Raw genomic sequence first — 23,198 nt, 5'->3', positions numbered from 1 at the left:
CTGTCCCTCAGCTCTTCAGCTCAAGGCTAGCACTCTACCACTTGAGCCACAGCGCCACTTCCGGCTTTTTTCTTTTTGCTTATGTGGTTCTAAGGAATCGAACCCAGGGCCTCAGGCATGCAAGGCAAGCGCTCTACCACTGAGCCACCTTCCCAGCCCCCAAACATTGTTACCTTTCTTGTTGAAGAATCTGGCAGCAGCTTGACTCTTTCAGTGTGTAAATGTTAACTGTTGTTATTCTGACAGAAGTGGTTTACAGTTATGAGGACTATATTTTAGGAGCGGTAGGGTGTCTAGGCACTGACAGCTCCCTACTCTATGAGGACTTGTGGGCCACTAGACTCCTGGAGTGCAACTTCAGAGGAGGATGCATCACTTGGAGAATAATATTTGACCTAGGTTTAGTGTGAGACCAATACAATACTGGAGCCTTCTTGTCATCCTTGAGAGCTGCCCGAAGATATGATTTGAAATTCTGTTTTGTTTTTCCCATGGGTTTTTTTCATACCAGAAAATTTAACTCTTAGAGACATAACTGTCTTGCATAGGATTGGCTGTGAACTTGTGTGTGTCACTTCAAACAGAGCAAAATGAATTGTAAAATTGTAAATTATGATGTCAAACGTATGCAGACACTGAAATGACCACAATCAAGTTAATACACATGTCCATTATCTCCAAAAAATGATACCAAAAGACTGAGAAGCCAAAATCTTAAAAAAAAAAAAAAAAAAAAGTTTTCTTTCCTTTAGTTCTGGGAATTGCAAAGAAGTCATCAAAATGGAGGGTTTTTTTTGTTGTTTGTTTTGTCAGTCATGGGGCCTGAACTCGGCCTGCGCGCTGTCCCTCAGCTCTTCAGCTCAAGGTGAGCACTCTACCACTTGAGCCACAGAGCCATTTCTAGCTTTTTCTGCTTCTGTGGTGCTGAGAAATCAAACCCAAGCCTCATGTGTGCAAGGCTAGCACTCTACCACTGAACTACTGTCCCAGATCAAATGTAGAGTTTTTAAAATAAAGGTATTTATTGCTTCATCATTTATAATGGATAAAAATTAGAGATCTAAGTTTCTTAACAATAAAGAACAGGTTAAGTAACTTAGGATATCTCCATATGATGCAATACTGCATGGTCACTGAAATCATGTTCTTAACACTTATTTGGGGAAATGAGACAAAGAGTCTGGTGGTCCATGACTATAATTCCAGCACTTGAAAGTTAGAGACGGGGAACATGAATTCCATGCCATCATGGGCAAAGGTAGCAAAACCCTCCCCCTCATTAAGGAAAAAAAAAAAAAAAGTATGGGAAGAAGGATGGGTGCATAACTCAAGTATTGCATGCAAGAACAAAGTGCTAGGTTCAATTTCCAGCTGAGAGAGAGGGAGAAAGGAGAGAGAAATGAGGGGAAGGGGTTGGTTCCTTTGGCTCAAACCTAGCTACTCTAGAGGCTGAGATCTGGGCACTGTAGTTCAAAACTACCTGGCAAAGAAAAATCCCTGGGAGATTCTAATCTCCAAGTAACCACTCAAGAATGGGAAATGGTGCTGTGGCTAAAAGTGGTACAGCACTAGCCTTGAGCAGGAAAGTCCAGGGACAGTGCCCAGACCAATCCGTACTGAACAACAACAACACAAAGCAGGCCCTGAGTTCAAGCCCCAGACTAGCAAGAAAAAAGAAGAGGAGGGTGCATTTTAGTTCACAATTTCAGTCAATGGTTGGTCTAGCTTTATTGCCTGTGACAAGAAACATCATGGCAGAAAGTAACCAGGAAGTAGAGAGAGAGGAAAGGTTTTGGAACAAGATATACCCCTCAGAGGCATGGTATTTACTCCAACCAGGCCCTACTTCCCAATACCCCATCTAGTATACCCTCATGAATATATTAATTCATTGATCAAGTTAGCACCCTTATGACCCAATCAACCCTCAGCAACTCTACCAGTGTTGCACCTATGAACCTTTTTTTAGGAGCACTTCATGAGGAAACAATACCAAATTACTACAGGGAAAAATGTTTCTAATAGCTCCCACTGGGTAGTGGAGCATAGGTGATTCTTAGTTTTTGTTTTTGTGTTTTTCTTTAAAAATTTTTTTAAATAGAGATTATGATATACAGAGGGATTACAATTACATGAGTCAGGTAATGAGTACATTTCCTTTCATACAGTGTCTTCTATTTCCTCACTCTTCCCCAGTTCCTCCTCCCATCTCCATTTATGAGTTGTATAATTCTCATTCATCAGTGTATTTATTTTTTATTTATTTTATTTTTTTGGTTGGTCATGAGGCTTGAACTCTGGGCCTGGGCTCTGTCCCTCAGCTCTTCAGCTCAAGGCGAGCGCTCTACCACTTGTGTCACAGCGCCACTTCCAGTTTTCTGAGTGGTTTATTGGAGATACGAGTCTCAAGGTCTCTCCTGCCTGGGCTGGCTTTGAACCGCGATCCTCAGATCTCAGCCTCCTGAGTAGCTAGGATTACAGGCATAAACCACCAGTGCCCTGCATTTTTCTGACTTCTGTAATGAATATAAATGAATTGCCAATAAAATATTTTTCTTTCAAAATTAAGGTAAAAGCTGGCTGTGGCAGCACATACCTGTAATCCTCACTACTCTGAAGGCTGGGGCAAGAGGACTGTGTATTTGTGTTGATGGCTGCCTGAACTATATAATGAGATTGTCTGAAAAAAAAAAAAGTGAGAAATTGAGGAATCAGTCTTCTTCAGCTTTGCATGTTCAAAAGTTCCATTTTAGACTTTCTTTACTTTTCATTTTTCTCATGATTCTGTATTCCCTATCTTATATACAGTGTACTCACATGTATATCTGCAGGAGGGCTGGAGAGAGGGCACAAAACTTGAGGAAAAAGGATGAAAAAGTGCAACAGTGGAGCACACTGGACATTGAAAGTGAACTATACAACTTAAAGTTGAAGATGGGAGGGAGAGAATGAGGAAACAAAAGACACTGTAGTTGGGATGGGGGGGAGCGGGGAGGCTGGGAAGGGATGTGAAGGGTAAACCAAAGGAGGAGGCTGCAATGCTTGGTAAGAAATGTACGCATTATCCTGCCCATGTAATTGTAACCCCTCTGTACAGTATGTTCACAAATAAAATAAAATTAAATTAAAAAAAAGACACTGTAGGAAGGGAAATGTACTCCTTACCTAACTCATGTAATTGTAATCCCTCAGTATTTCACCTCTATAACAACAATAAGGTAAATCTAAAAGAAAAGTTTCCTTTTATTTGCTTGACTACATCTACTTTAGGTAATTTATTTTTAAAATAACCTGAGATTGCAGTTCACAGCTAGCCCAGGCAGGAAAGTCTGTGAAACCTCAGAAATGGAGCCGTGGTTCAAGTGCTAGAGTACTAGCCTTGAGCATAAAAGCTCCTGGACAGTATCTAAACCCTGGGTTCAAGCCCTGGGACACACTCTGTCACACACACACACACACACACAATAAGTATTAAAATAATCTCAGAAGAGAAAGATTAATCAGGAGAAATACATCCTCAAGTGTGTATACTGTACTGATGGATAAACTCCATTGTATGAATAAATGAGCCAAGTCTTGTAGCACATTGCAATCCTGGCACTTGGAAGGTAGAGGCAGGAGGATCTTTGGTTGAGGCTAGCCTGGGTTATATAGGGAGATGTCTCAACAATAACACAAATATAAAAAAATATTGGATTTTTTAATTCTTAGTTTTTTAGTGAAATACAGCAAAACCACAGAACTATTCAGTGTAAGAGTGTGAAGATCAAAGATGGATCTCTGTAGAGTCTTCATACTATGAGATGATGTAGATTAGATTAAAATGGGGTGTTGGATTTGGGGTCACTTCAAAGTTCTACTATCTGTGAGGCCCTAAATTCAAACTCTAGTATTGAAAAAAAAAAAAGTTCTCCCAAATAAGCAAATCAGTGAGACTTTCTGAGGAACTACAAAGGCCCCAGCCTTGAGAAAGAAGAGGGAGCCCAAGACGTGCAAGTGTGTAACAGTAATAATGATACACACACATATATGTATGTATATGATGCACACAAACATACACACACACATAGTGCTCTGCAGCTTAGACAATGTTTTGATATAGTTATTTGATTATCCTAACCTTTGAGGCAAGAGGTTATAAACAATCTTGTATTCAAATCAACTAGAAAGTTTGTGGCTGAGCACCACCCTAGAGGTTGCTGAAGTCTGTAGATCTGGGGTGGTGCCTGAAATTTTGAATTTCTAACTTGTTCTCAGGATGCAGTCCAGGAAAAACTCTAGGCCAACTAAAAAAAAAAAAAATGGTCTGAAGCCAGATCAGATCTTGTCACAATCATAAATAACAGCTCTACGTCACCCCCTCTATTAGTTAGAATGGCACAGAGTCCTGTGTGGTTGGCTTGTTTATACCTCCAATTTTCCCTTTTCCTCTCCGTCCACACCAGAGAACTAAGCAGCACTGCTGACTTCTTGTTCTGTCCTCACATGGCCTTTCGATGTACCCATATCCTTGCTGAATATATGTGTCCAAATTTCCTCTTCTAAGTGTGACACTGCAATAGCCTCATTTTTTTACTTAATCACCTCTTTAAAGGTCCTGTCTCCAAATTGTGATACAATCACATTCTATGTTATTCAACCTAAGATCTTATTTATTTATTTAGGGTCTGGTCATGGGGCCTGCACTCTGGGCCTGGGCGCTGTTCCTCAGCTCTTCAGCTCAAGGCTAGCACTCTACCACTCGCCACTTCCAGCTTTTTTTCTTATGTGGTGCTGAGGAATCGAACCCAGGGCCTTGAGCATGCAAGGCAAGCGCTCTACCAATGAGCCACCTTCCCAGCCCCCTCAACCTAAGCTCTTAGCTTGGACCAAGCCATGTCACCTCATTGACCATTATTTTTGTGATGTAGACAGTGCATATTTTGACACCTTAGAATGAGTTCATGATCCAAGGTAGAGTTAATGACCCTCCTTTTATCATTCCACATCACTGTTTATGCTATTTTCACAGCATTCATTCCAACATGTGTTATCCGGGGGCTTAAAATATACCTGTTTTCACTCTATGTGTCCTCATCCTCATTGTTTACAGCACAGTTACCAGGAACATCATAGTTGGGACCATAAACATCCTTCAACATGCACCATCTAATTCCAATCCACTCAAACAGAAGGGGAAGAACAAACTAAACCAAGTGTAAATACGATGTCTAGCTATATTGCTATATTAATGTAAATCACTCGAAATTGGTACTTGATGTTTTCAAAATACCAGTAAAACTCAAGAGACTTTACAGAACATGTCCAATAAAAATCTGAAAATATTTCTCCAAGCCTTTTTTTCTTTTCCTTTTGCAACCAATATTTGACTCACACTTGGTAAGTCTTTATTCAATACTGGGAGTGCTGGAGCTCACAAAGGTGAATGAGTAAGAGATAAATGGAGGTTGTGCCTGTCACTGCTTGCACAAGTTGGTGAAACTATACAATGCCAACGGCTCCTAGGATATTCCTTTTTTGTGTGTTTATTGAACATTGAAACCGGGGGGATGTGCATTCAGTCGCTTGGTTTGAAGCTGGTGATCTCTGGCATTTCCTAATTTTCATATATAGCGCCTACTTGCCTGGAAGACTACGGTGGGCTGATAGGCCCGAATGCACAACAGTAACTATGCGCATTAATGCCACAAAACGACTAACTTCACAAGGTGAACAGCACAGACATCAGCCTCTGGCGCTTTTGTATGTTTATATGTGCAAGCGCCATCTTTGTGAAAAGTAAGTCTTGCTACGATAACTGTTGAGAGAAAAAGCTGTTTCTTATTTTCGAAAAATGGCAGGAACATACCACGGCTGACACTCCGTGCTCATCTTCAAGAGAAAACAGCTATGACCCCGACGTGATTCGAACACGCAGCCTTCTGATCTGGAGTCAGACGCGCTACCGTTGCGCCACGAGGTCCTGCTGGGCTGGGGCTCGCGCGGTTCCTTACAACTGCGCTCACACGGCGTATCTGGCCGGCGAACCCCGCCTTTCCCTCCATCCCCTCCCCACCCTCCTCTCCACGGCCGCCAGAGCCGCGGACGGACTCCCTCAGGGGCCGACTGCTCCTGACAGCTAGCTCTCTACGGGGACGGAGACGCCACGCAACCAGGGGCGGCTGGAAAGCACGGTTTCCCGTGTACCCAGGTCCCCGGGGTCAAAGGAAACCGGTCCTTCCCCTTCTTGACCAACCCACTTCCGCTCTCGTCCGCCCCGCCCCCCCTCGCCCGTTAGGGGCGGAGACGCTGGCTCCCCTCCCCCACGGAGCGCGCGCGCGGGCCCAGTTCGCGACCTCGCCTGGTAATCTGGCGGTGCGCCACTGCGCACGCGCAGACCTGTGCCTGAAGGCGGCTGGGAGCTGGCAACCCAGGCCTCCCGGGGCGCTTGCTCTTAAGCCTCCTCGTTCCGGGCAGCTCACCGAGAAGCGTTTTCTCGCAGAAGGCTTTCTGAGCAAGCATTATGCTTACAGTCGTGCACTTAGCAAAAATGGCATTTCCGTGTCTTATATCTGAAGGGAGCATCGGCAAATGAAGTCACAAAGAACGTTGTGTTCGAGAAAATTACAACCTCCCCGTCGGGGAATTGAACCCCGGTCTCCCGCGTGACAGGCGGGGATACTAACCACTATACTAACGAGGAGCTGTGAACCTGCCCCTTTCCAGGTGCTACTTAAAGCTTGTATTATTACTTACAGTTTGGGTTGTCAAATGTGAATTTAATTACAAACAAAACAAAACACTTTCTTTTTTTTTTTTTTGCGGCAAGAACAAACAATTTCGAACAAACGAAAGGAAAGAGCCCTAGCAATTTTTAGCAGAGGTGAGTTATGAGCGTTAACAGAGGCTTCCCTGGGGCTTCTTCATGCTTTCCAAATGACCTCGGGTGCTGCGGGGCACTGCTGTTGCTTAATACCACCGCGATCGAGGGTGTCCGAGCTGAAGCCGAGATTTCTGAAGCGGATTTCTACTTTGATGTGGAAGTTGAAGTTCAAGGCTGTCATATGGTTGCCACAAGTCTTGTGAAATCCGCCTGCAGTCTGCAAGACATTGCCCAGGGTTTCAGGACACAGAAAGGCTGATGTGTCCTGGCAGCCACCAGCCACCGTGGCCCAGTGAACACTTATCTCCGAATTTCCCCTGTATTATTGTCTTTCTTGAGCTGTGTACAGTTTACTTAAAAAGTGACAGAAATTACTATGAACTTAGTTAACAATACATTGAAATAATTCAAAGATGTGGCGTCCATGAGCACGGTGTTCCCAGAGCACGCTGTGGGATCACTGGTGTCATCCTGGAGCTGGTTTCCCAACAGGAGCAGGAGGAACTGATTCACAAGCAAACTTCAGACTTGTATTTACAGAGCCACAGGTAAACCCTCCTGCTGACGGGATTGAACAGGATTCATTGTAGAACTTACACTCATGGGTCTCAGTTTGCTGAGAATTCTGGTATATTTTAAAAATAGATCTTACATTACATAATATGATTCATCTGATGAAAAGGGCTCATTTAATGTGGAAATGAAGACATGACGATTTCTGAGCTGTGCTTTGGCACGTTCTTTACATCCTTAAATGTACCAGGAGCTCCCCCTAAACAAGACCCTCCCGTGCCCTCCCATCATTTTGTGGTGTATAACTAGGATGTCCTTTTCTAGGGAAGACTTCAAGGACTTGGCCCTGGTCTCTTAGTTGGTAGATAGACAGAGCAAGGGAAACCAGATCTCCTGAATCATGTTTGCCCCCTGCTCCATATAGGACACAAGAGGCTTAACCTTTCCTCCTCCAGAAGAGAGCCGGTTCTTTTCACTGAGGCTCTGGCCAGGCTGTGCCAGTGTTCAGACCGCATGGGTGACTCTCTACCTCCCTGGGAGAAACTAAGAAGCAGCCTGAGTCAGCATAGATCAAGCAGCAGGGCCATGAGCACCTGCTGTCCATCTTCCTAAAATGGAAAGGAAAAGGGAGAGTAAGGAATCCAGAGGGTAAGTGAGCTCAGAGATTCCTTACTGTCAGCATTGGGACAAAGTAAAGGTTGGGAATGTGACGGGCAGCTCAGACTCACTGCACTCTGCAGGAAAGTAGCATGATGGCAATAGATATTTCATTGAAGGCTTCCAATCTTGCTTTGCTAAAGTAACTGTTTGCTAGCTCATCACAGCTTGCAAAATCAAGCATTTCATCCTCTCAGTAGCCATAGGAGGGGCAAAAGGGCAAAGTGTTTTGATTTTATAGTTCCTTTATGGCCTAGAGAGAATCTTGAGCCGATGACACTGGTAGGAAATTATGAGAAGCTGGGAATCCTTCATGCTTTGACAGTAAGCCTCAGTAGTTTCCTGCATGGGGTGGCTTCGAACTGTGATTTTCAGATCTCAGCCTCCTGAGTAGCTAGGATTATAGGCATGAGCCACCAGTGCCCAGCTTATATATCTTCATTGTGTGTATGCCAGTACTGGGGCTTGAACTCAGGGTCTGGTCAATGCCCCGTAGCTATTTTCCTCAAGACTGGTGTCCTCCTATTGCATCCACAGATCCACTTCTGGCGTTTTGCTGGTTAATTTGCTAGATAAGAGTCTCAAGGACTTTTCTGCTCCAGCTGGTTTTAAACCTTGATCATCAGATTCCCAGCTTCCTGAGTAGCAAGGATTACAGGTGTGAGCCACTGGCGCCTGGCTTGGACTGGGATGTTTGAAGACCTACTTTTCAGGTGGGTCTGTGATGGTTGATGAAGACCATCTTTTTAAAAAAGTGATTGTTATTGTAAAGGTGATGCAGAGGAGTTACAATTACATAAGTCAGGTAAAGAGTACATTTCTTTTTGGACAATGTCAGCCTTTGATGAACTTTGAACAAAAAAGGAGGAAAGTTTTCTAGTGCTCAAGGAGAAGGGAATCACTCACATTCCTTGTGTTCTGCAACAGAAGAATGTAGACAAGATGTGAATATAGGGAGCGACAGGAAAGTTTATTAGCTAAGACATTTGGCAGAGAGGAAGAGTCCATGGCATGATGCCAACGTCTTCAGCCATGTTCACGTTATGCACTGAGCATTATGTTTAAGCAGTGGAAGAATTAGGGGCAAGGGGACAAAGGTCCCCGATGACTAGTCATCATCTCAGTTCTGGTTCTCCTGGATTCCAGAGACTCGGTTATCCTTGGGAGAATGAATCTGGTTCCCATGAGATGACTTCTCCAGCTTCAGGGTACACAGCCTGCTCATTATAGGTAATTATCCTTATCTGGAGGCGATCTGTTCAGTAAGCGTCTGCTGTTTCTTAGAGGTGGTACTAGTGTAATGTCATAAATACTTCTTGATCAGTCTAGTCTTTTCTGGAATCCATTTTGATGGCAGAATGATTGTGGAACGAACAGCTAAGAACAATGACAAACCCAAAATGGCAGCAGTGGTGCAAGGCAAAACAGACAACCTGTTACAAACACACTTTCGGTAGGCTGAAGGAAGGTTGTCGCTATGGTGAGAACGCAGCCCTGGCCTTTGAGAGTTGAGTACTTATTGAGATTACCTGTGTGAAATTCTTATCCCTAGGTCCTGTTTAGGGAATTGAGGTCACCTGTGAGGAAGTCTTATTTATAACCTACTCAGTGATATGGGGATGTCATTCTCCATTTTAGGTCCCCTTTGCAGTTCCCTGTCCCACATCCATCAGCATCTAAAACATCACCCTTTTATATATGCCTGGCTAAATTTCCTGTCCTTTGAGGAACTACGGGTTTGTCATTGTCTCAAGGTTGGTAACCTCCCTGTTTTGGTTTTCTGGGTTGCCCCTATCGCCTGGTAGCTGTGCTGGTCTGACAAAACCCACACCCCAGAGAACCAGAGAGCCCTAGGAACCCATACTTTCCTCTGGTTCTTTGGTGGTCAGTCTTCATGGAAGAACGATTCATTCTTCCTTTTTTGAATTGGAATGTAATAATTTCTATGTCTTTGGGCTTAAACTGTTTTGTCTTCTAAAGGCAAAATGAGAGGGGGAAAATCCTACTTTTATTCCTCTTTCAAATGTCTGACTCAAGGTATTCAGGTTGCTGCTGTGTTAGGGGAAAAAACTGCTTGCAGCACTTTTGAAAAAAAAATTATTTTTGTGCCTCTGTCAGTGATGAACTTAGGTGATTAGCAAAGTTTTGCTATTAGAATTTATTGACAAGATGAAGTTGATGTTTAATAAGCGAGAAAAATACCCCAGCACAAAAGAATCCTACTTTCTAGGCATTTGTAAATAATGAAAAAAGTCTAGGAAGAGAGGTGAAAATAAAAACAATCATGTCTGTGTTAGAATGTATTGCTCTCTGTTCTTTTTTACTTTTCCATACTTTCTAGATGTTCTTACTATGTGCATATTTTATTTTTCAACTCTGAAAAGCCAAAATAAAAGGGTAATTTTAAAAGTTACTATTACTAGGCAAAGCAAACAGCTCAAATGCGCACCTGCGATGCTCTTTTCTGTGTTGATTAATCTGTTCTGCTCTGGGTTTTCTTGTGAGCCCAAGGTTTCATTATTTTGCAGCTTCAGTTGTTTATGTCTAGTTCCCCAAGCAGGAGGAGTGGTGAGGAATTCAATTCAGCTCCCATAACGCGGGGTGTGCAGCTTGGTTCGCTGTCCCTTTGTCTCAAAGCTGTTGTGTTCCCAGTCTTTTGTTGTTCTCTGCAAGGACTTGGGAGTTGAGATTTAAAGAAAAACAAAAGCTGGCCCTCCTTGCGCCCTCTGGTGTCCTAAAGAGAAATAACCAAGAAGAAGAAGAAGAAAAAAAACCCCAACAAAGATCACAGCCATTTTCCTCCACAATGCTCCCCCAGGAAGGTAATGCCTGAAAGGAAAATGTCAGGAATTTTGGGGAAAGGAATGGAGCACCAACAGGCGAGGCAGGTTTAGCTTTTGAAGCTTTACAACATGCAATAAATACTAATTAAAAGCATGTGTGCTGTAAGTATTTTTAAAAACCCAGGGGTTGGGGGTTAGAGCTCAGTCTAGTGCTGGCCTAGTATATATAGAAGGCCCTGAGTTTGGTTTCTACTATCTGGAAAAAAATAATCGGGTAATTAAATCAATTCTCAATTGGTTACTGGGTTCTAAAAGTATTAAAGTCAAGTTTTATTCTAGAAGTAATAGCATAAGTCAATACTTAAGATTATTTGCAAATGAATTGGGTAAAAGGGAATCAAGCTAGCTTGATTTGCTGACTTCAAGCTTTGTCAGTTTTAATGTGAGAGTTAATGCTCTCATGTTACCTATTTTACCCATAATATCCTTTGTCTTGTGTTTTTCATCACACTAAAAGAAAAAAAAAAGCTCAGGGACAGTACCCTGGCTCCAAGTTTAAGCCTCAGGATAGTCCAACCAAAGTTCTATTCCCCTGAAAGTTTTTAATTTAATTTAATTTTATTTGTGAACATACTGTACAGAGGGGTTACAATTACATGGGCAGGATAATGGGTACATTTTTACCAAGCATTGCAGCCTCCTCCTTTGGTTTACCCTTCACATCCCTTCCCAGCTTTCCCCCTCCCCACCAATCCCAATCCTTCTCCTTCCCCCTCCCCTGAAAGTTTTATTAGAGAAAACAATGTTGGTTTAAGTATTTGATTGGTAGGGTTTTGGCTATTATAGTTTTATTTGAATGAGCCAGTCCTGAACATTGAATGAAATTCAGTTTCAGAAGGTATACAGGGCTCATACTCTCTCCCATTCCCATCAGTCACAAGCCTCTCAAGTGATGTCAGGATTGGCCAGGATGCTCAGAAAGGTCATGGAAAACTCTAGGTTCTTTTTTGGAGCCTTTATCCTTGTCTTTTTCACAAATTGTCACTTCACGGTCTTGAGACTGCTGCTTGCTGCTGACATCATGGCCACTTCCGAGGCTGGAGCGCGAGGCAAGCGTTCCCTTAGGATTTATTCCTTCAACAGGAATGAAGCCTTCCAGAGGAATGCTGCCAGGTGTTTTCCCTTTTCATCAGAGAAACATTGGGTCACAAGAAGGCCGAGATATTGATAATCCAAAGTTGTCCATCTACAATTCTAGGCTGTTTATGATCTTTTTTTTTTTTTTTTTTGGTTGGTCATGAGGCCTGAACTCTGGGCCTGGGCGCTGTCCCTCCACTCTTCAGCTCAAGGCTAGTGCTCTACCACTTGAGCCACAGTGCCACCTCCTCTAGGCTATGTTAAGAACTGTATAATACGAGGCCAGAAGATATGCAGCCTTTACAATTTCAAATTGGAGTTGCAAGTGTTTAGAAAGTGTTTTTGACCACATCCTCCTTCTCTTTCAAATCCTTCAGAGGCATTAAAAAAAATTGACTTACCTCCAATTTTCCTCACTATCTGGCATATGTATTTTCTCCAGAGCTAGCTTGGGTCCTGATTTTTTTTTTTTTCTGTAGTTTCCTGATGGAGTTGTTTAAGAATGGAAGGGCGGGGCTGGGAAGGTGGCTCAGTGGTAGAGCACTTGCCTTGCATGCTCGAGGCCCTGGGTTCGATTCCTCAGCACCACATAAGACAAAAGCTGGAAGTGGCGCTGTGACTGAGTGGCTCTGTGGTAGAGTGCTAGCCTTGGGCTGAAGAGCTGAGGGACAGCGCCCAGGCCCAGAGTTCAGGCCCCACAACCGGATCCACAAAAAAAAAAAAGAATGGAAGGGCATTGTTTAGTAGGGCAAATGAGATGATGGTGTGTCATCATTATTTGAAGGTCTGTTTTCCTGGGATAATTGTCTGTGGAGTGGATATACTATACTAGTATTCCATTTAGTACCCAAAGTTTGTCTCAATTTGGTTAAGAAATTAGGGGGTCAGGGGCTGGGAAGGTGGCTCAGTGGTAAAGTGCTTGCCTTGCATGCATGAGGCCCTGGGTTCAATTCTTTAGCACCACATAAGCAGAAAAAGCTGGAAGTGGCACTGTGGCTCAAGTGGTAGAGCGCTAGCTTTGAGCTGAAGAGTTGAGGGACAGCACCCAGGCCCAGAGTTCAGGCCCCACGACAGACAAAAAGGGGGGGGTCATTTACTGCTTCAAACATACATAAACAATACTACCTTTCACTCTACTATGTTACTTACCCAGTAGGTGCCAGACTATCATGAAGGCAAGGGTTTGGCTTCTTTCACTCATGTATTCTCAGAGCCTGGCTCCAAGCACACAATATGCACTTAATCAATATAAATAAATCAACACATAAATGTATTGCTTGGGACTTGGCACATTGCCACTTGAGCAACTGAATTCTGTTAGCCAGGAATATGGAGAAATGATTTTTGGGGTATACAAGTTCTGGTGCCTGCCAACACAGGCATTTTCGATTTTGAAAGATACTGTCAAGTCGTTCTCCCCAGGGGCTGAGCCAGTTTCTACTCCCACCAGCAATATGTGCAAGCATCTGTTTCTCTAACCTTCATCCGCATGGTGTTATCAAAATTTTCGTCTGTGCCAATCTGGTAGTTTAATTTGTGTTTCCTTTACTATGGAGAAGATGGAGCATATTTTCATGTTTAAAAAGCCGTATGAAATTTCTTTTCTTCAGAACTGTCTTCTTACATCCTTTGCCCATTTTTTTTTTTTTGGAAAGAATTATTGGTCTTTTTCCTACCAATTTGTAGGAATGTAGATAGCTGTTTTCAATTTTTTAATTCCTTTTGGGTTTGTTGATGGTGCTGTTACTAAGCAGAACTACATAAATACATGCATACATACATATATATTTATTTATTTAGCTTGTTTTCCTTTTATAGCTTCCATGTTATGCAACATGCTTTCCCTAATCTCAGATTTCAAAATAGTTCTTCCATATTTTCCTCTTTTACTTTCAGTTTTTCAGTTTCATCATTATAAATCTTGATTCATCTGGGCACTGTCCCTGAGCTCTTTTGCTTAAAGCTAGTACTCTACCACTTTGAGCCACAGTGCAGCTTCTGGTTTTCTGGTGGTGAATTGGAGATAAGAGTCTCACAGATTTTCTTGCTTTAGCTGGCTTTGAACCTCCATCCTCAGATCTCAGCCTCCTGAGGCTAGGATTACAGATGTGAACTGCCAGTGCCTGGCCAGGTAGAGACTCTTAATTTGCAAATTTCAAATAACTATTTCCTATAGCATTGTCTTTATGCTTTACTTTGGGGAGAACTATATGGATTTATCTTCTAGCTTTTATTTTGAATTCTGAATTCTGTGAGCATAATTTAAACTTTCACATGCTCATTCTTACACTCAGATTATATTTGTAAAATCATTTGGTTCTTGTTTTAAGGAAACAAAACAGTCTCTTTTCTTGCTGAGAACATTATAGAATTTTTTTTTTAAGTTTTATTCTCCCTTCACGGTTTATGTTTCTTTCTGATCACTTCACTTTTCTTCCTTCATTTATTTGGATTCCAGTGTGCATGCTAGGGTCTTCTCTCAGATGATTTGGAAATCATTGCTTGTCTGCTTCTGATTAAGACAGAGAACCAAAACACAGTTTGCAGTTCTGAGTGTGGGTAAAGCTTGTTTACTATGGGAGCCTTGCAATAAGTACCCCTTGATTCCCTCTACTCTTACCCCTATGTCTGTATCTTCAGGTCTTCCCTCAAGAGCCAGTTAGATCCCTTGGAAAGTGCTCATATTTCTTGCATGGAGACTAAAGTCTAGTATCCAGTATTTTATTTTATTTATTTTATTTTTTTGTTGGTCATGGGGCCTGAACTCTGGGCCTCGGTGCTGTCCCTCAGCTCTTCATCTCAAGGCTAATGCTCTATCACGTGAGCCACAGCACCACTTCTGGCTTTTTCTGTTTATGTGGTGCTGAGGAATCGAACCCAGGGACTCATACATGCGAGGCAAGCACTCTACCACTGAGCCACCTTCCCAGCTCTAGTATCCAATAATTTAGAACCAGGTGAGGAAAGAGGGCTGAGGGGCTCGGTCTTCCGTGAATATGCAGTTATTTAATACTTTGCATTTCAGCACAGTATCTATGATCTCAAGTGTTCTCCAGTTGAGGTCCAATCCAGAGCTACAGTCAAAGTCAGGAAGGTCTAGTTTACCTTCTGTAGCAAATAATCCATTGACAGTACGTCTGTGTTGAGAGAGGAACACTGGTCGATCTGCATGGAACTGAGGAAGGTGATCTTGGGGATTAACTGCTTTTTCTTTAGATATGTCATCTACTTCCACCTCAAGTATTTACTTATTTATTTATTTTGGCCGGTCCTAGGGCTTGAATTATGGGCCTGGGCAGTGTCCCTGCACTTTTGTGCTCAAGGCTAGTGCTCTACCACTTGAGCCACAGCTCCACATCTGGCTTTTTGTGGTGAATTTTTTTGTGGAGAAAAGAGTCTCTTGGATTTTTCTGCCCAGGCTGGCTTTGAACTGAGATCTCTAGATCTCAGGCATGAGCCACCAGCACCTGGCCCACTATTACAAGAGGTTCATAGAGCTCTCAATTCTGAGGACCTCTGAGGATTTCAAAGTATTAATCCAATTGTCTTCAGCTTTCCTCGCTGCCACTTTAGAACTGATGAGTTTTTGGCATCTGACATTAGTTATCCCTATGTGCTTCCTAGATATAAACAGAAGAGAGATGGTTATTGAGTAGACCTCCAGCACTGCTTGCCATGTTTCTTTTCTTTTTTTTTTTGGTCGGCCGTGGGGCTTGAATTCTGGGCCTGGGCGCTGTCCCTCAGCTCTTCAGCTCAAGGCGAGCGCTCTACCACTTGAGCTATAGTGCCACTTCCGGTTTTCTGATGGTTTATTAGAGATAGGAGTCTCACGGTCTCTCCTGCCTGGGCTGGCTTTGAACCTCGATCCTCAGATCTCAGCCTCCTGAGTAGCTAGGATTACAGGCGTGAGCCACGGGCGCCCGGCTTGCCATGTTTCTTGTATGAGCCGACCTCAAGTATCCTTACAGATTGTTGACTAGTTGACAGCCAGTAGACCAAAATCAGACAGTGTTCGGAATGCCTCACGATCGTGGAATGTCATTTAAGGAAAGTAGTCATTGATCAGAAGAACAGAGGTAGGGAAAGAGGATGTACTTTGTAAGAGCAAAGTATCTGATGTATCTAAACTTCTGAATTTGCCTAAGTTTCCATTTGGCTTTAGGAATAAAGTTAAGACAATAAATAAGAATTCGATTAAATTTGCATTAAAGCCAGATACAGTACATTAATATTAATATTACAAAGAGCAAGGAAAGAAAATACTTCCAAAGGAAAGATTATATATTTGAAGGTTGATAGGATTTCTACTCATAAAAGAAATGGTTCTCAGCTGGTTAAAAAAAAGTCAGTGAACCTCTCTGTAAAGTTGAGGATAGCTTATCCTAATGCTTTTGATGAATTATTAGGAGACTCAGAAAAAGCTGTATTCATTTAAAATAAATCATTAATAATAACATCAAGTGTAGCTAGGGAGAAAGAACAAACAGGTATTTGTAGTTCTGTTTGAAATGTTGGTTTCTCAGATCTGTAGGGAGTGTGTCATTCAAGTTTCTAGTCCTACATGACAAAACTTTAGCTGGTTTAAGCAGCAGCAAAATTTATTACTGTCTGACTGATAGCTCAGAGAAACTCTTTGGAAGGACAGAATGAGGCTTGGTGACTTGAGACCTGGAAACATTAGCATGACTTTATAGTGTAGATTCCATCACAGTGTCAGCTGATGGTGACCCCTTTGAAGTCCCCTGTACCCTCTCCCGCTGTTAGGATCCTAGTTAGACAGTACTGCCTATTTTCTGTGTCTTCTGCAGATAGAATTTCCCCATGATTAGGGGAGCCTATATCACATGCTGGCACCCTAGTTGAAAGAAAAGCTGAGAAAGCCAGATTGGGATGCTAACCTTTAAGGGCAAGGCTCATAATGTGGAGAGTATGATAACCATAGATACAAAGCTGTTGGGGTTCCTGGTAGGAAACATACAACAGACCAAAAAGAGACAGATAGGGTTAAACGCAGGGAATCAGATACACTTAGTCAGATGCCCCTCATAGTCAGCTACTCAACTGGCCCCTGCTTTGTAAAATATAGATGATTTCAGTGACTACCTCACAGAGGTACCATGATGGTTAGGTGAAACAGAGGAGAAGGCAGTTAGCCTAGAACTTAAGTGCATGGTGATACACATATGCATCAGGAAGAGAGACATGCACATTCTGGATGATGTGAAAAATCGTGAAATTTCCCCCCTCCCCATTTTATTTTAAATATATATGTTCTAACTTTAACACTATAAAGAGACACATGTTCTAGTTATAGGTACTTTTTTTTTTTTTTTGGTCCGGTCGTGGGGCCTGAACTCCGGGCCTGGGCGCTGTCCCTCAGCTCTTCAGCTCAAGGCTAGCACTCTACCACTTGAGCCACAGCACCACTTTTGGCTTTTTTCTTTTTGCTTATGTGGTGCTGAGGAATCGAACCCAGGGCCTCAGGCATGCGAGGCAAGCGCTCTACCACTGAGCCACCTTCCCAGCCGTTATAGGTACTTCTATATTATATGCTATTGATGTACTACTTCAGGGATGAGTTTTTCACCTATGTAATCTAGATGCAGAAAAATCAAGATTTTTAAAATACCAAATAAGCCAGGCACAGATGGCTCACATCTGTAATCCTAGCTACTCAGGAGGCTGAGATCTGAGGGTGGCAGTTTCAAGGCAGCCCTGGCAGCCAAGATTGTGAGATTCTTTTTTTTTTTTGGTTGTGGAGCTTGAACTCAGGGTCTGGAAGCTGTCCCTGAGCTTTTTCACTCAAGGCTAGTAGTGTTCTAGCACTTTGAGCCACAGCACCACTCATGAGATTCTTATCTCCAATTAATCACAGCAAAAACAAGCTATGGCTCAACTGGTAGAGTACTAGCCTTGAGAAAAGAAGCCCAGGGTCAGGGTCCAAACCCAGAGTTCAAGCCCCAGGACCAGCAAAGACACAAAACAAAACAAAATCCTCCCAAAACAAAAAACAAATAATATCAAGATCCAATTCATTTATTTATTTAATTATACTGGGAATTAAACCCAGGCTTTCATGTACACCAGACAAGATATCAGTCACTGAATGACTTATAATTGCTATATATAATAGTACTTAATTAAGCACAGATGCATATTTAAGAGGAGCATATTTAAGAATAGGCTTAAATGTCAGATAACCCCCTTTACTTAATTTGACCAGCAGCGACTGAATTCAGTTCAGAAGTGGAAATGTTAGTTTTCTTAGAGGATGATCAAGGGTAGTGAGTTTTTTGTTTTCTTTCTAATCCTGGGGCTTGAATGCCCCTGAGCTTCTTTTGCACTGTGCCTGAGCTTCTTTTGCTAGTACTCTGCCACTTGAGCCACAGCACCACTTCTGGCCTTTTCTGTGTATGTGGTACTGGGGAATCGAACTCAGGGCTTCATGCATGCTAGGCAAGCACTCTACCACTAAGCCACATTCACAGCCCAAGGCTAGTGAGTTTTCACTCTCCTAGTGGGTCATTCCTAGGTCAGAAGACTTCTAGGTGTTTTGTCTGGAGCGATTGGGATGCTGTGTGATAGAAAGATGGATGTTGGTCAGGGCTACGGATCTGGTTCTGCACCCACAGTCTCTGAGGGAGGGGAGGGGCACTGTTTTTCTTGGCAGCCTCTTGGAAGTTGCCTCAGCCTTAGCCTGGACTGCTGCCAGGAGGGTGTCCCTGTCTCATGTGATCTACGAGGCAGAGCTTGGCCTCTCTGGAGAGTAAAGTCTGGGGAGAAAAGAAAAGTTCTCTAAGAGTGCCAGTCTTCTTGAAATAAATCAGACTTTTGGGAAAGCCCCGAGAAAGGGAGTGAAAGAGAGGTTGGAGAGAGAGAGGGAATGGGGGAGGGATGGAAGAAGAAAAGAGGAAGAAAGAAAGACAGAGAGAAAAAGAGGGAGAGAGGACAGGAAATACTACTTGTGATCTACTATCACTCCTGGCTAGCTGCGATTGTAATTATGGGCCACCTCCTCCAGCCTCTTATTTTTTATTTATTTATTTTTGTTAGTCATGGGGCTTGAACTCTGGGCCAGGGCGCTGTCTCTGAGCTCTTCAGCTCAAGGCAAGCGCTCTACCACTTGAGCCACAGTGCCACTTCTGGTTTTCTGGTGGTTTATTGGAGATAAGAATGGTGATCCTCAGATCTCGGCCTCCTGAGTAACTAGGATTACAGGTGTGAGCCATCAGCGCCTGGCCTCTTAATGTTTTAATAATAAATATACTGAATTTATATAGAGATTTATAGCTTCAATAGTGAAAAGTGAAATGGTCTAAGGTAGAAATAACTGAAATATTTTTAATATTTATGCACTTATTTTTTCAGTATCAGAGATTGAACATAGGGTCTCATTCATTTTAGGCAAATATTCTACCCTTGAGTGACAGTACTAGACCCCAAGGCTCAGACTTTGAGAAGAAAGTAAATAACTTGTTAGGGACAGCATAAAAAGAAGTTCATAAACCACCTATATTATTTCAAAAATTGAATACTACTGATTAGAGGTCAGCTCACAAACAGTGGTTAGATGTCAACTCAGAGCTTACCAGATGAATCCTATGTTTCAAAAGGTTGTGAAAGATGGGTACCTGAAGCCAGGTGCCAGTGGCTCATGCCTGTAATCCTAGCTGCTCAGGAGACTGAGACCTGAGGATCGCGGTGAAGCCAGGTAGAGAAGGAAAGTCCATGAGACGCTTATCTCTAATAAACTACTCAGAAAAACCTGGAAGTGCCCCTGAGGCTAGCCTTGAGCACAGAAGCTCAGGGACAGTGTCCAGGCCCAGAGTTTAAGTACCAGGACCAGCAAATAATAATAATAATAATATAATAATAATACGGACACCTGAACATGATGAATGAGGAATGTGGCCTACATCAAAACACAACACACACATTGTTTCACAGGAAAAGAATTTTATACCAGTTATTTGCAGATCACTAATGATTTTTCTGTGTTTAAACTCTATAAACTCTGAAGAGAGAGAGAGAGAGAGAGAAAGCGAGAGAGCGCATTTGGATTGGTAACTGTGTATGTTGGGCTATTCTTTATCTTCTTTATCTCTGACCAGTTACTAAAATAGTTTGGCACTCAGTATTGCAGGGTCTGACAGCCTTTTGGGGAAGCCCAACCAGGAGAAAATGTCTCAAGATTTTGGGCATTTGGGTTACTTATGAACTTTTCCCCTACAACTTAGTTTTCTCACTGATAAAACAGAGATAAGAAAGTGATTGCAGGAAGATTAAGTGAAAGACTACTGGGAAAATCACTGTGAAAGAGACTACTCTCTGTGCTGCCTGAATAATTTCCTTTTTTCTGGGCACATGTGTGGTAGTTTGGCATGGTCACATGACCAATCCTTCCCAGCTGAGTGGAAGTGGAAGTAAGGAATATCATTTTCAGGCCCATCTGTAAAAACGTTCCCTGGCAGCTAGGAGCTGGTACCTCACTCTTGTAATCATAACTGTGCAGGAAGTTGAGATCTGAGGATTATGGTTTGAAGCCAGCCAGCCAGCCAGCCAAACACTAGCAGCAGCTAGCATTTAGGTTAACTAACCCTAGAGCCTAGGTAACTTGCAGGAGAGTAAGCAATCCAAGGGGGGAAAAATGATGGGAGAGCCTCTCTGTCTCACATCACACTACATGCTTAACCTCCTGTGTAGTTGAAGACACTATTTTTAAATATATTTTTGAGCATATATCAGTTGTATAAGTGGGTTTTAGTGTCATTCCATCCATCCATCTGTCCATCTGTCCCTCCCTCCCTCCGTGTACATACATAAGAATATATCCTGATCAAATTCACCCCCTTCATTTCTTTCTTCTTTTTGTTGGTTGTGGGGCCTGAACTCTGGGACTGGGCGCTCTCCCTCAGCTCATCAGCTCAAAGCTAGCATTCTACCACTTGAGCCACAGTGCCACTTCTGGCTTTTTCTGCTTATGTGGTGCTGAGGAATGGAACCCAGGGCTTCATGCACGCACTCTACCACTGAGCCACCTTACCAGTCCCTCACCCCCTTCATTTCTTCCTCTTTCTCTCTCATCCCTCCTCCTCCTCCTCTTCCTCCTCCTCCTCCTCCTCCTCCTCCTCCTTCTTTTCTTGCTCATGTGATTTTAACACAGGGCCTGGGCACTGTCCCCGAGCTCTTTTGCTCAAAGTTAGCGCTCTATCACTTTGAGCCATCGTGCCACTTCCAATTTTCTGGTGCTTAATTTGAGATAAGAGTCTTATAGACATTCCTATCTGGAATTTGAACCTTGATTCTCAGATCTCACCTTCCTGAGTAGCTAGGATTACAAGCATGAGGCAGTGGCATCTGGCTCTCATTCCCCTTCTTAAAACAGTTTCAACAAGTTTTATCGTCTTATTTTCATACCATTTATATATATATATGTATATATATGATGGTTTGACCAAATTCACTTTTATTTACCCTCTCCATTTTTCTTTCCCTTTCCCTTTTCTCCCCTTTCTACCTTTCCCCTTCCCTCCCCTCTCCTCTTCTCTTTTTCCCTCTTTTGTTTAGGGTTTTACTCTATTGACCTGGCTGGTCTTGAATTTATGGGTTCAAGTGATTCTCCTACCTCAGCCTCCCAAGTAGCTGGTACTGCAGGTGTGTGCCATCAAGGCCTGGCCAAGCCACATATAATAAATAAATAAATAAATAAATAAATAAATAAATAAATATTTTTTGGTCGTGGGGCTCTGGGCCTGAGTGCTGTCCCTGAGTTCTTCAGCTCAAAGTGAGCACTCTACCCACTTGAACCACAGTACTGCTTCCGGTTTTCTGGTGGCTTATTGGAGAAAAGTCTCATCGACTTTTCTGCCTAGGCTGGCTTTGAACCTCAATCCTTAGATCTCAGCCTCCTGAATAGCTGAGATTACAGGCATGAGCTACCAGCGCCAGGCAAGCCACAGTATTTTTGATCATGATGCTCATCCTTGCTATAAGTTCATGAATGTGTGTTATTGTCATATATCCATGTTAGATTTATGGACCTGGGTTATAGCCATTAATCCACAGGTCAGCTTTGTCAAAGGCTGTGTTATAAGGGAAATGGAGCACGTCTGAAGGGGTGTCAATGCAGGGCAATGGAAAGGGTTCACTGGAAGGACACATGAGGCCTGCCCTTCACTGGGTCTCTGGGTTCTCAGGAAAACATAATGACCTTCTTTGTCTTTCTATGACATCAGCCATCTTCTCCCCCATCCTCAAGTTTTGCCTTTATCTCATAAGCCGGAAAATCCTATAAAACTCTAAATTCCCTTTTGCTCAGTAGTTCATAGTAGCCTCTGTCTGTTTCCAGTATTTAAACTTGAGAGTAAATTAAGCAGGCATTACTTTTGTTTGAGAATCACCCACACTTTACATACAGTAGATCCAATGTGGGTGTTATTTTCAATTTTACATTTTAATTTGATGTATAAGTTATGCAAAGGAGTTTCATTGGGACGTGTGTCGTTGTGATGCACCTATCATGCCTATAATGTACTTGATAACATTCATCCTATTACTCATTCTTTTCATCCACCCCTTTAAACATGTATTTAGTTATTTAGTTAGTGCCTGTCTCAGTGCTTCATACTTTTACTTGGCTTTTTTTCACTTACTGTTGGTACTCTACCACTTGAGCCATACCTCCAATCCATCTTTTCTGCTGGTGAATAGGAAATGAAGACTCAAGGATTTTTCTACCTGGGCTGGCTTTGAACCACAATTTAAGATCTCAGTTGTCAGCATAGGCTAACATGAAAGTTGTGAGGCATCAGTACCCGAGTATCTTTTAAATATTTTTAATGAATTTCATTATTCTATTTTTGTCTATGTGTATGAAATGCTCTGATATTTTCCCTGCCTTCATCTTCTTCTTTTGCTCTCAACTCTCCCTCTGTTTTATATTCATGTCATTTATTTTAATTTCTTTTTTTAGGTCTAGATTTATAGGAGGCCATTTTCAATGCAGTCCAAATTACAAAACATTTTATGCTGCTAAGCTATATAATGTTAAATACATTTATCAACTTTGGGGCTCTAAGTCAACTTTTTAAAAACCAGTGGACTTATGCCTATTGAGATAGCAAGACTAGGAGACAGAAATAACAGCAGCGACAACAAAACCTTTCTAAAGTAAAAACCTTTTTGCATAGACTCTAGCATGTAGCACTTGCAAATTAAATTTGTATATCATATCTTTGGGTCATTCA

The 23,198-nt window shown here is 42.4% G+C and overlaps 2 non-coding genes across 2 annotated transcripts; both read right to left on the bottom strand.

The window, feature by feature from the left end:
- Positions 1–5,890: 5,890 nt before the first annotated feature.
- Positions 5,891–5,962, bottom strand: Trnaw-cca. Its single transcript has one exon. It is a non-coding gene; the product is annotated as a tRNA-Trp (tRNA).
- Positions 5,963–6,610: 648 nt separating this feature from the next.
- On the bottom strand, positions 6,611–6,682 carry Trnad-guc. Its single transcript has one exon. It is a non-coding gene; the product is annotated as a tRNA-Asp (tRNA).
- Positions 6,683–23,198: the final 16,516 nt, after the last annotated feature.

This window comes from Dipodomys ordii, unplaced genomic scaffold (genome assembly GCF_000151885.1).
Source record: "Dipodomys ordii isolate 6190 unplaced genomic scaffold, Dord_2.0 Scaffold3, whole genome shotgun sequence".
Classification (NCBI taxonomy): domain Eukaryota; kingdom Metazoa; phylum Chordata; class Mammalia; order Rodentia; family Heteromyidae; genus Dipodomys; species Dipodomys ordii.
This window is presented reverse-complemented; position numbering and strand designations above follow the sequence as displayed.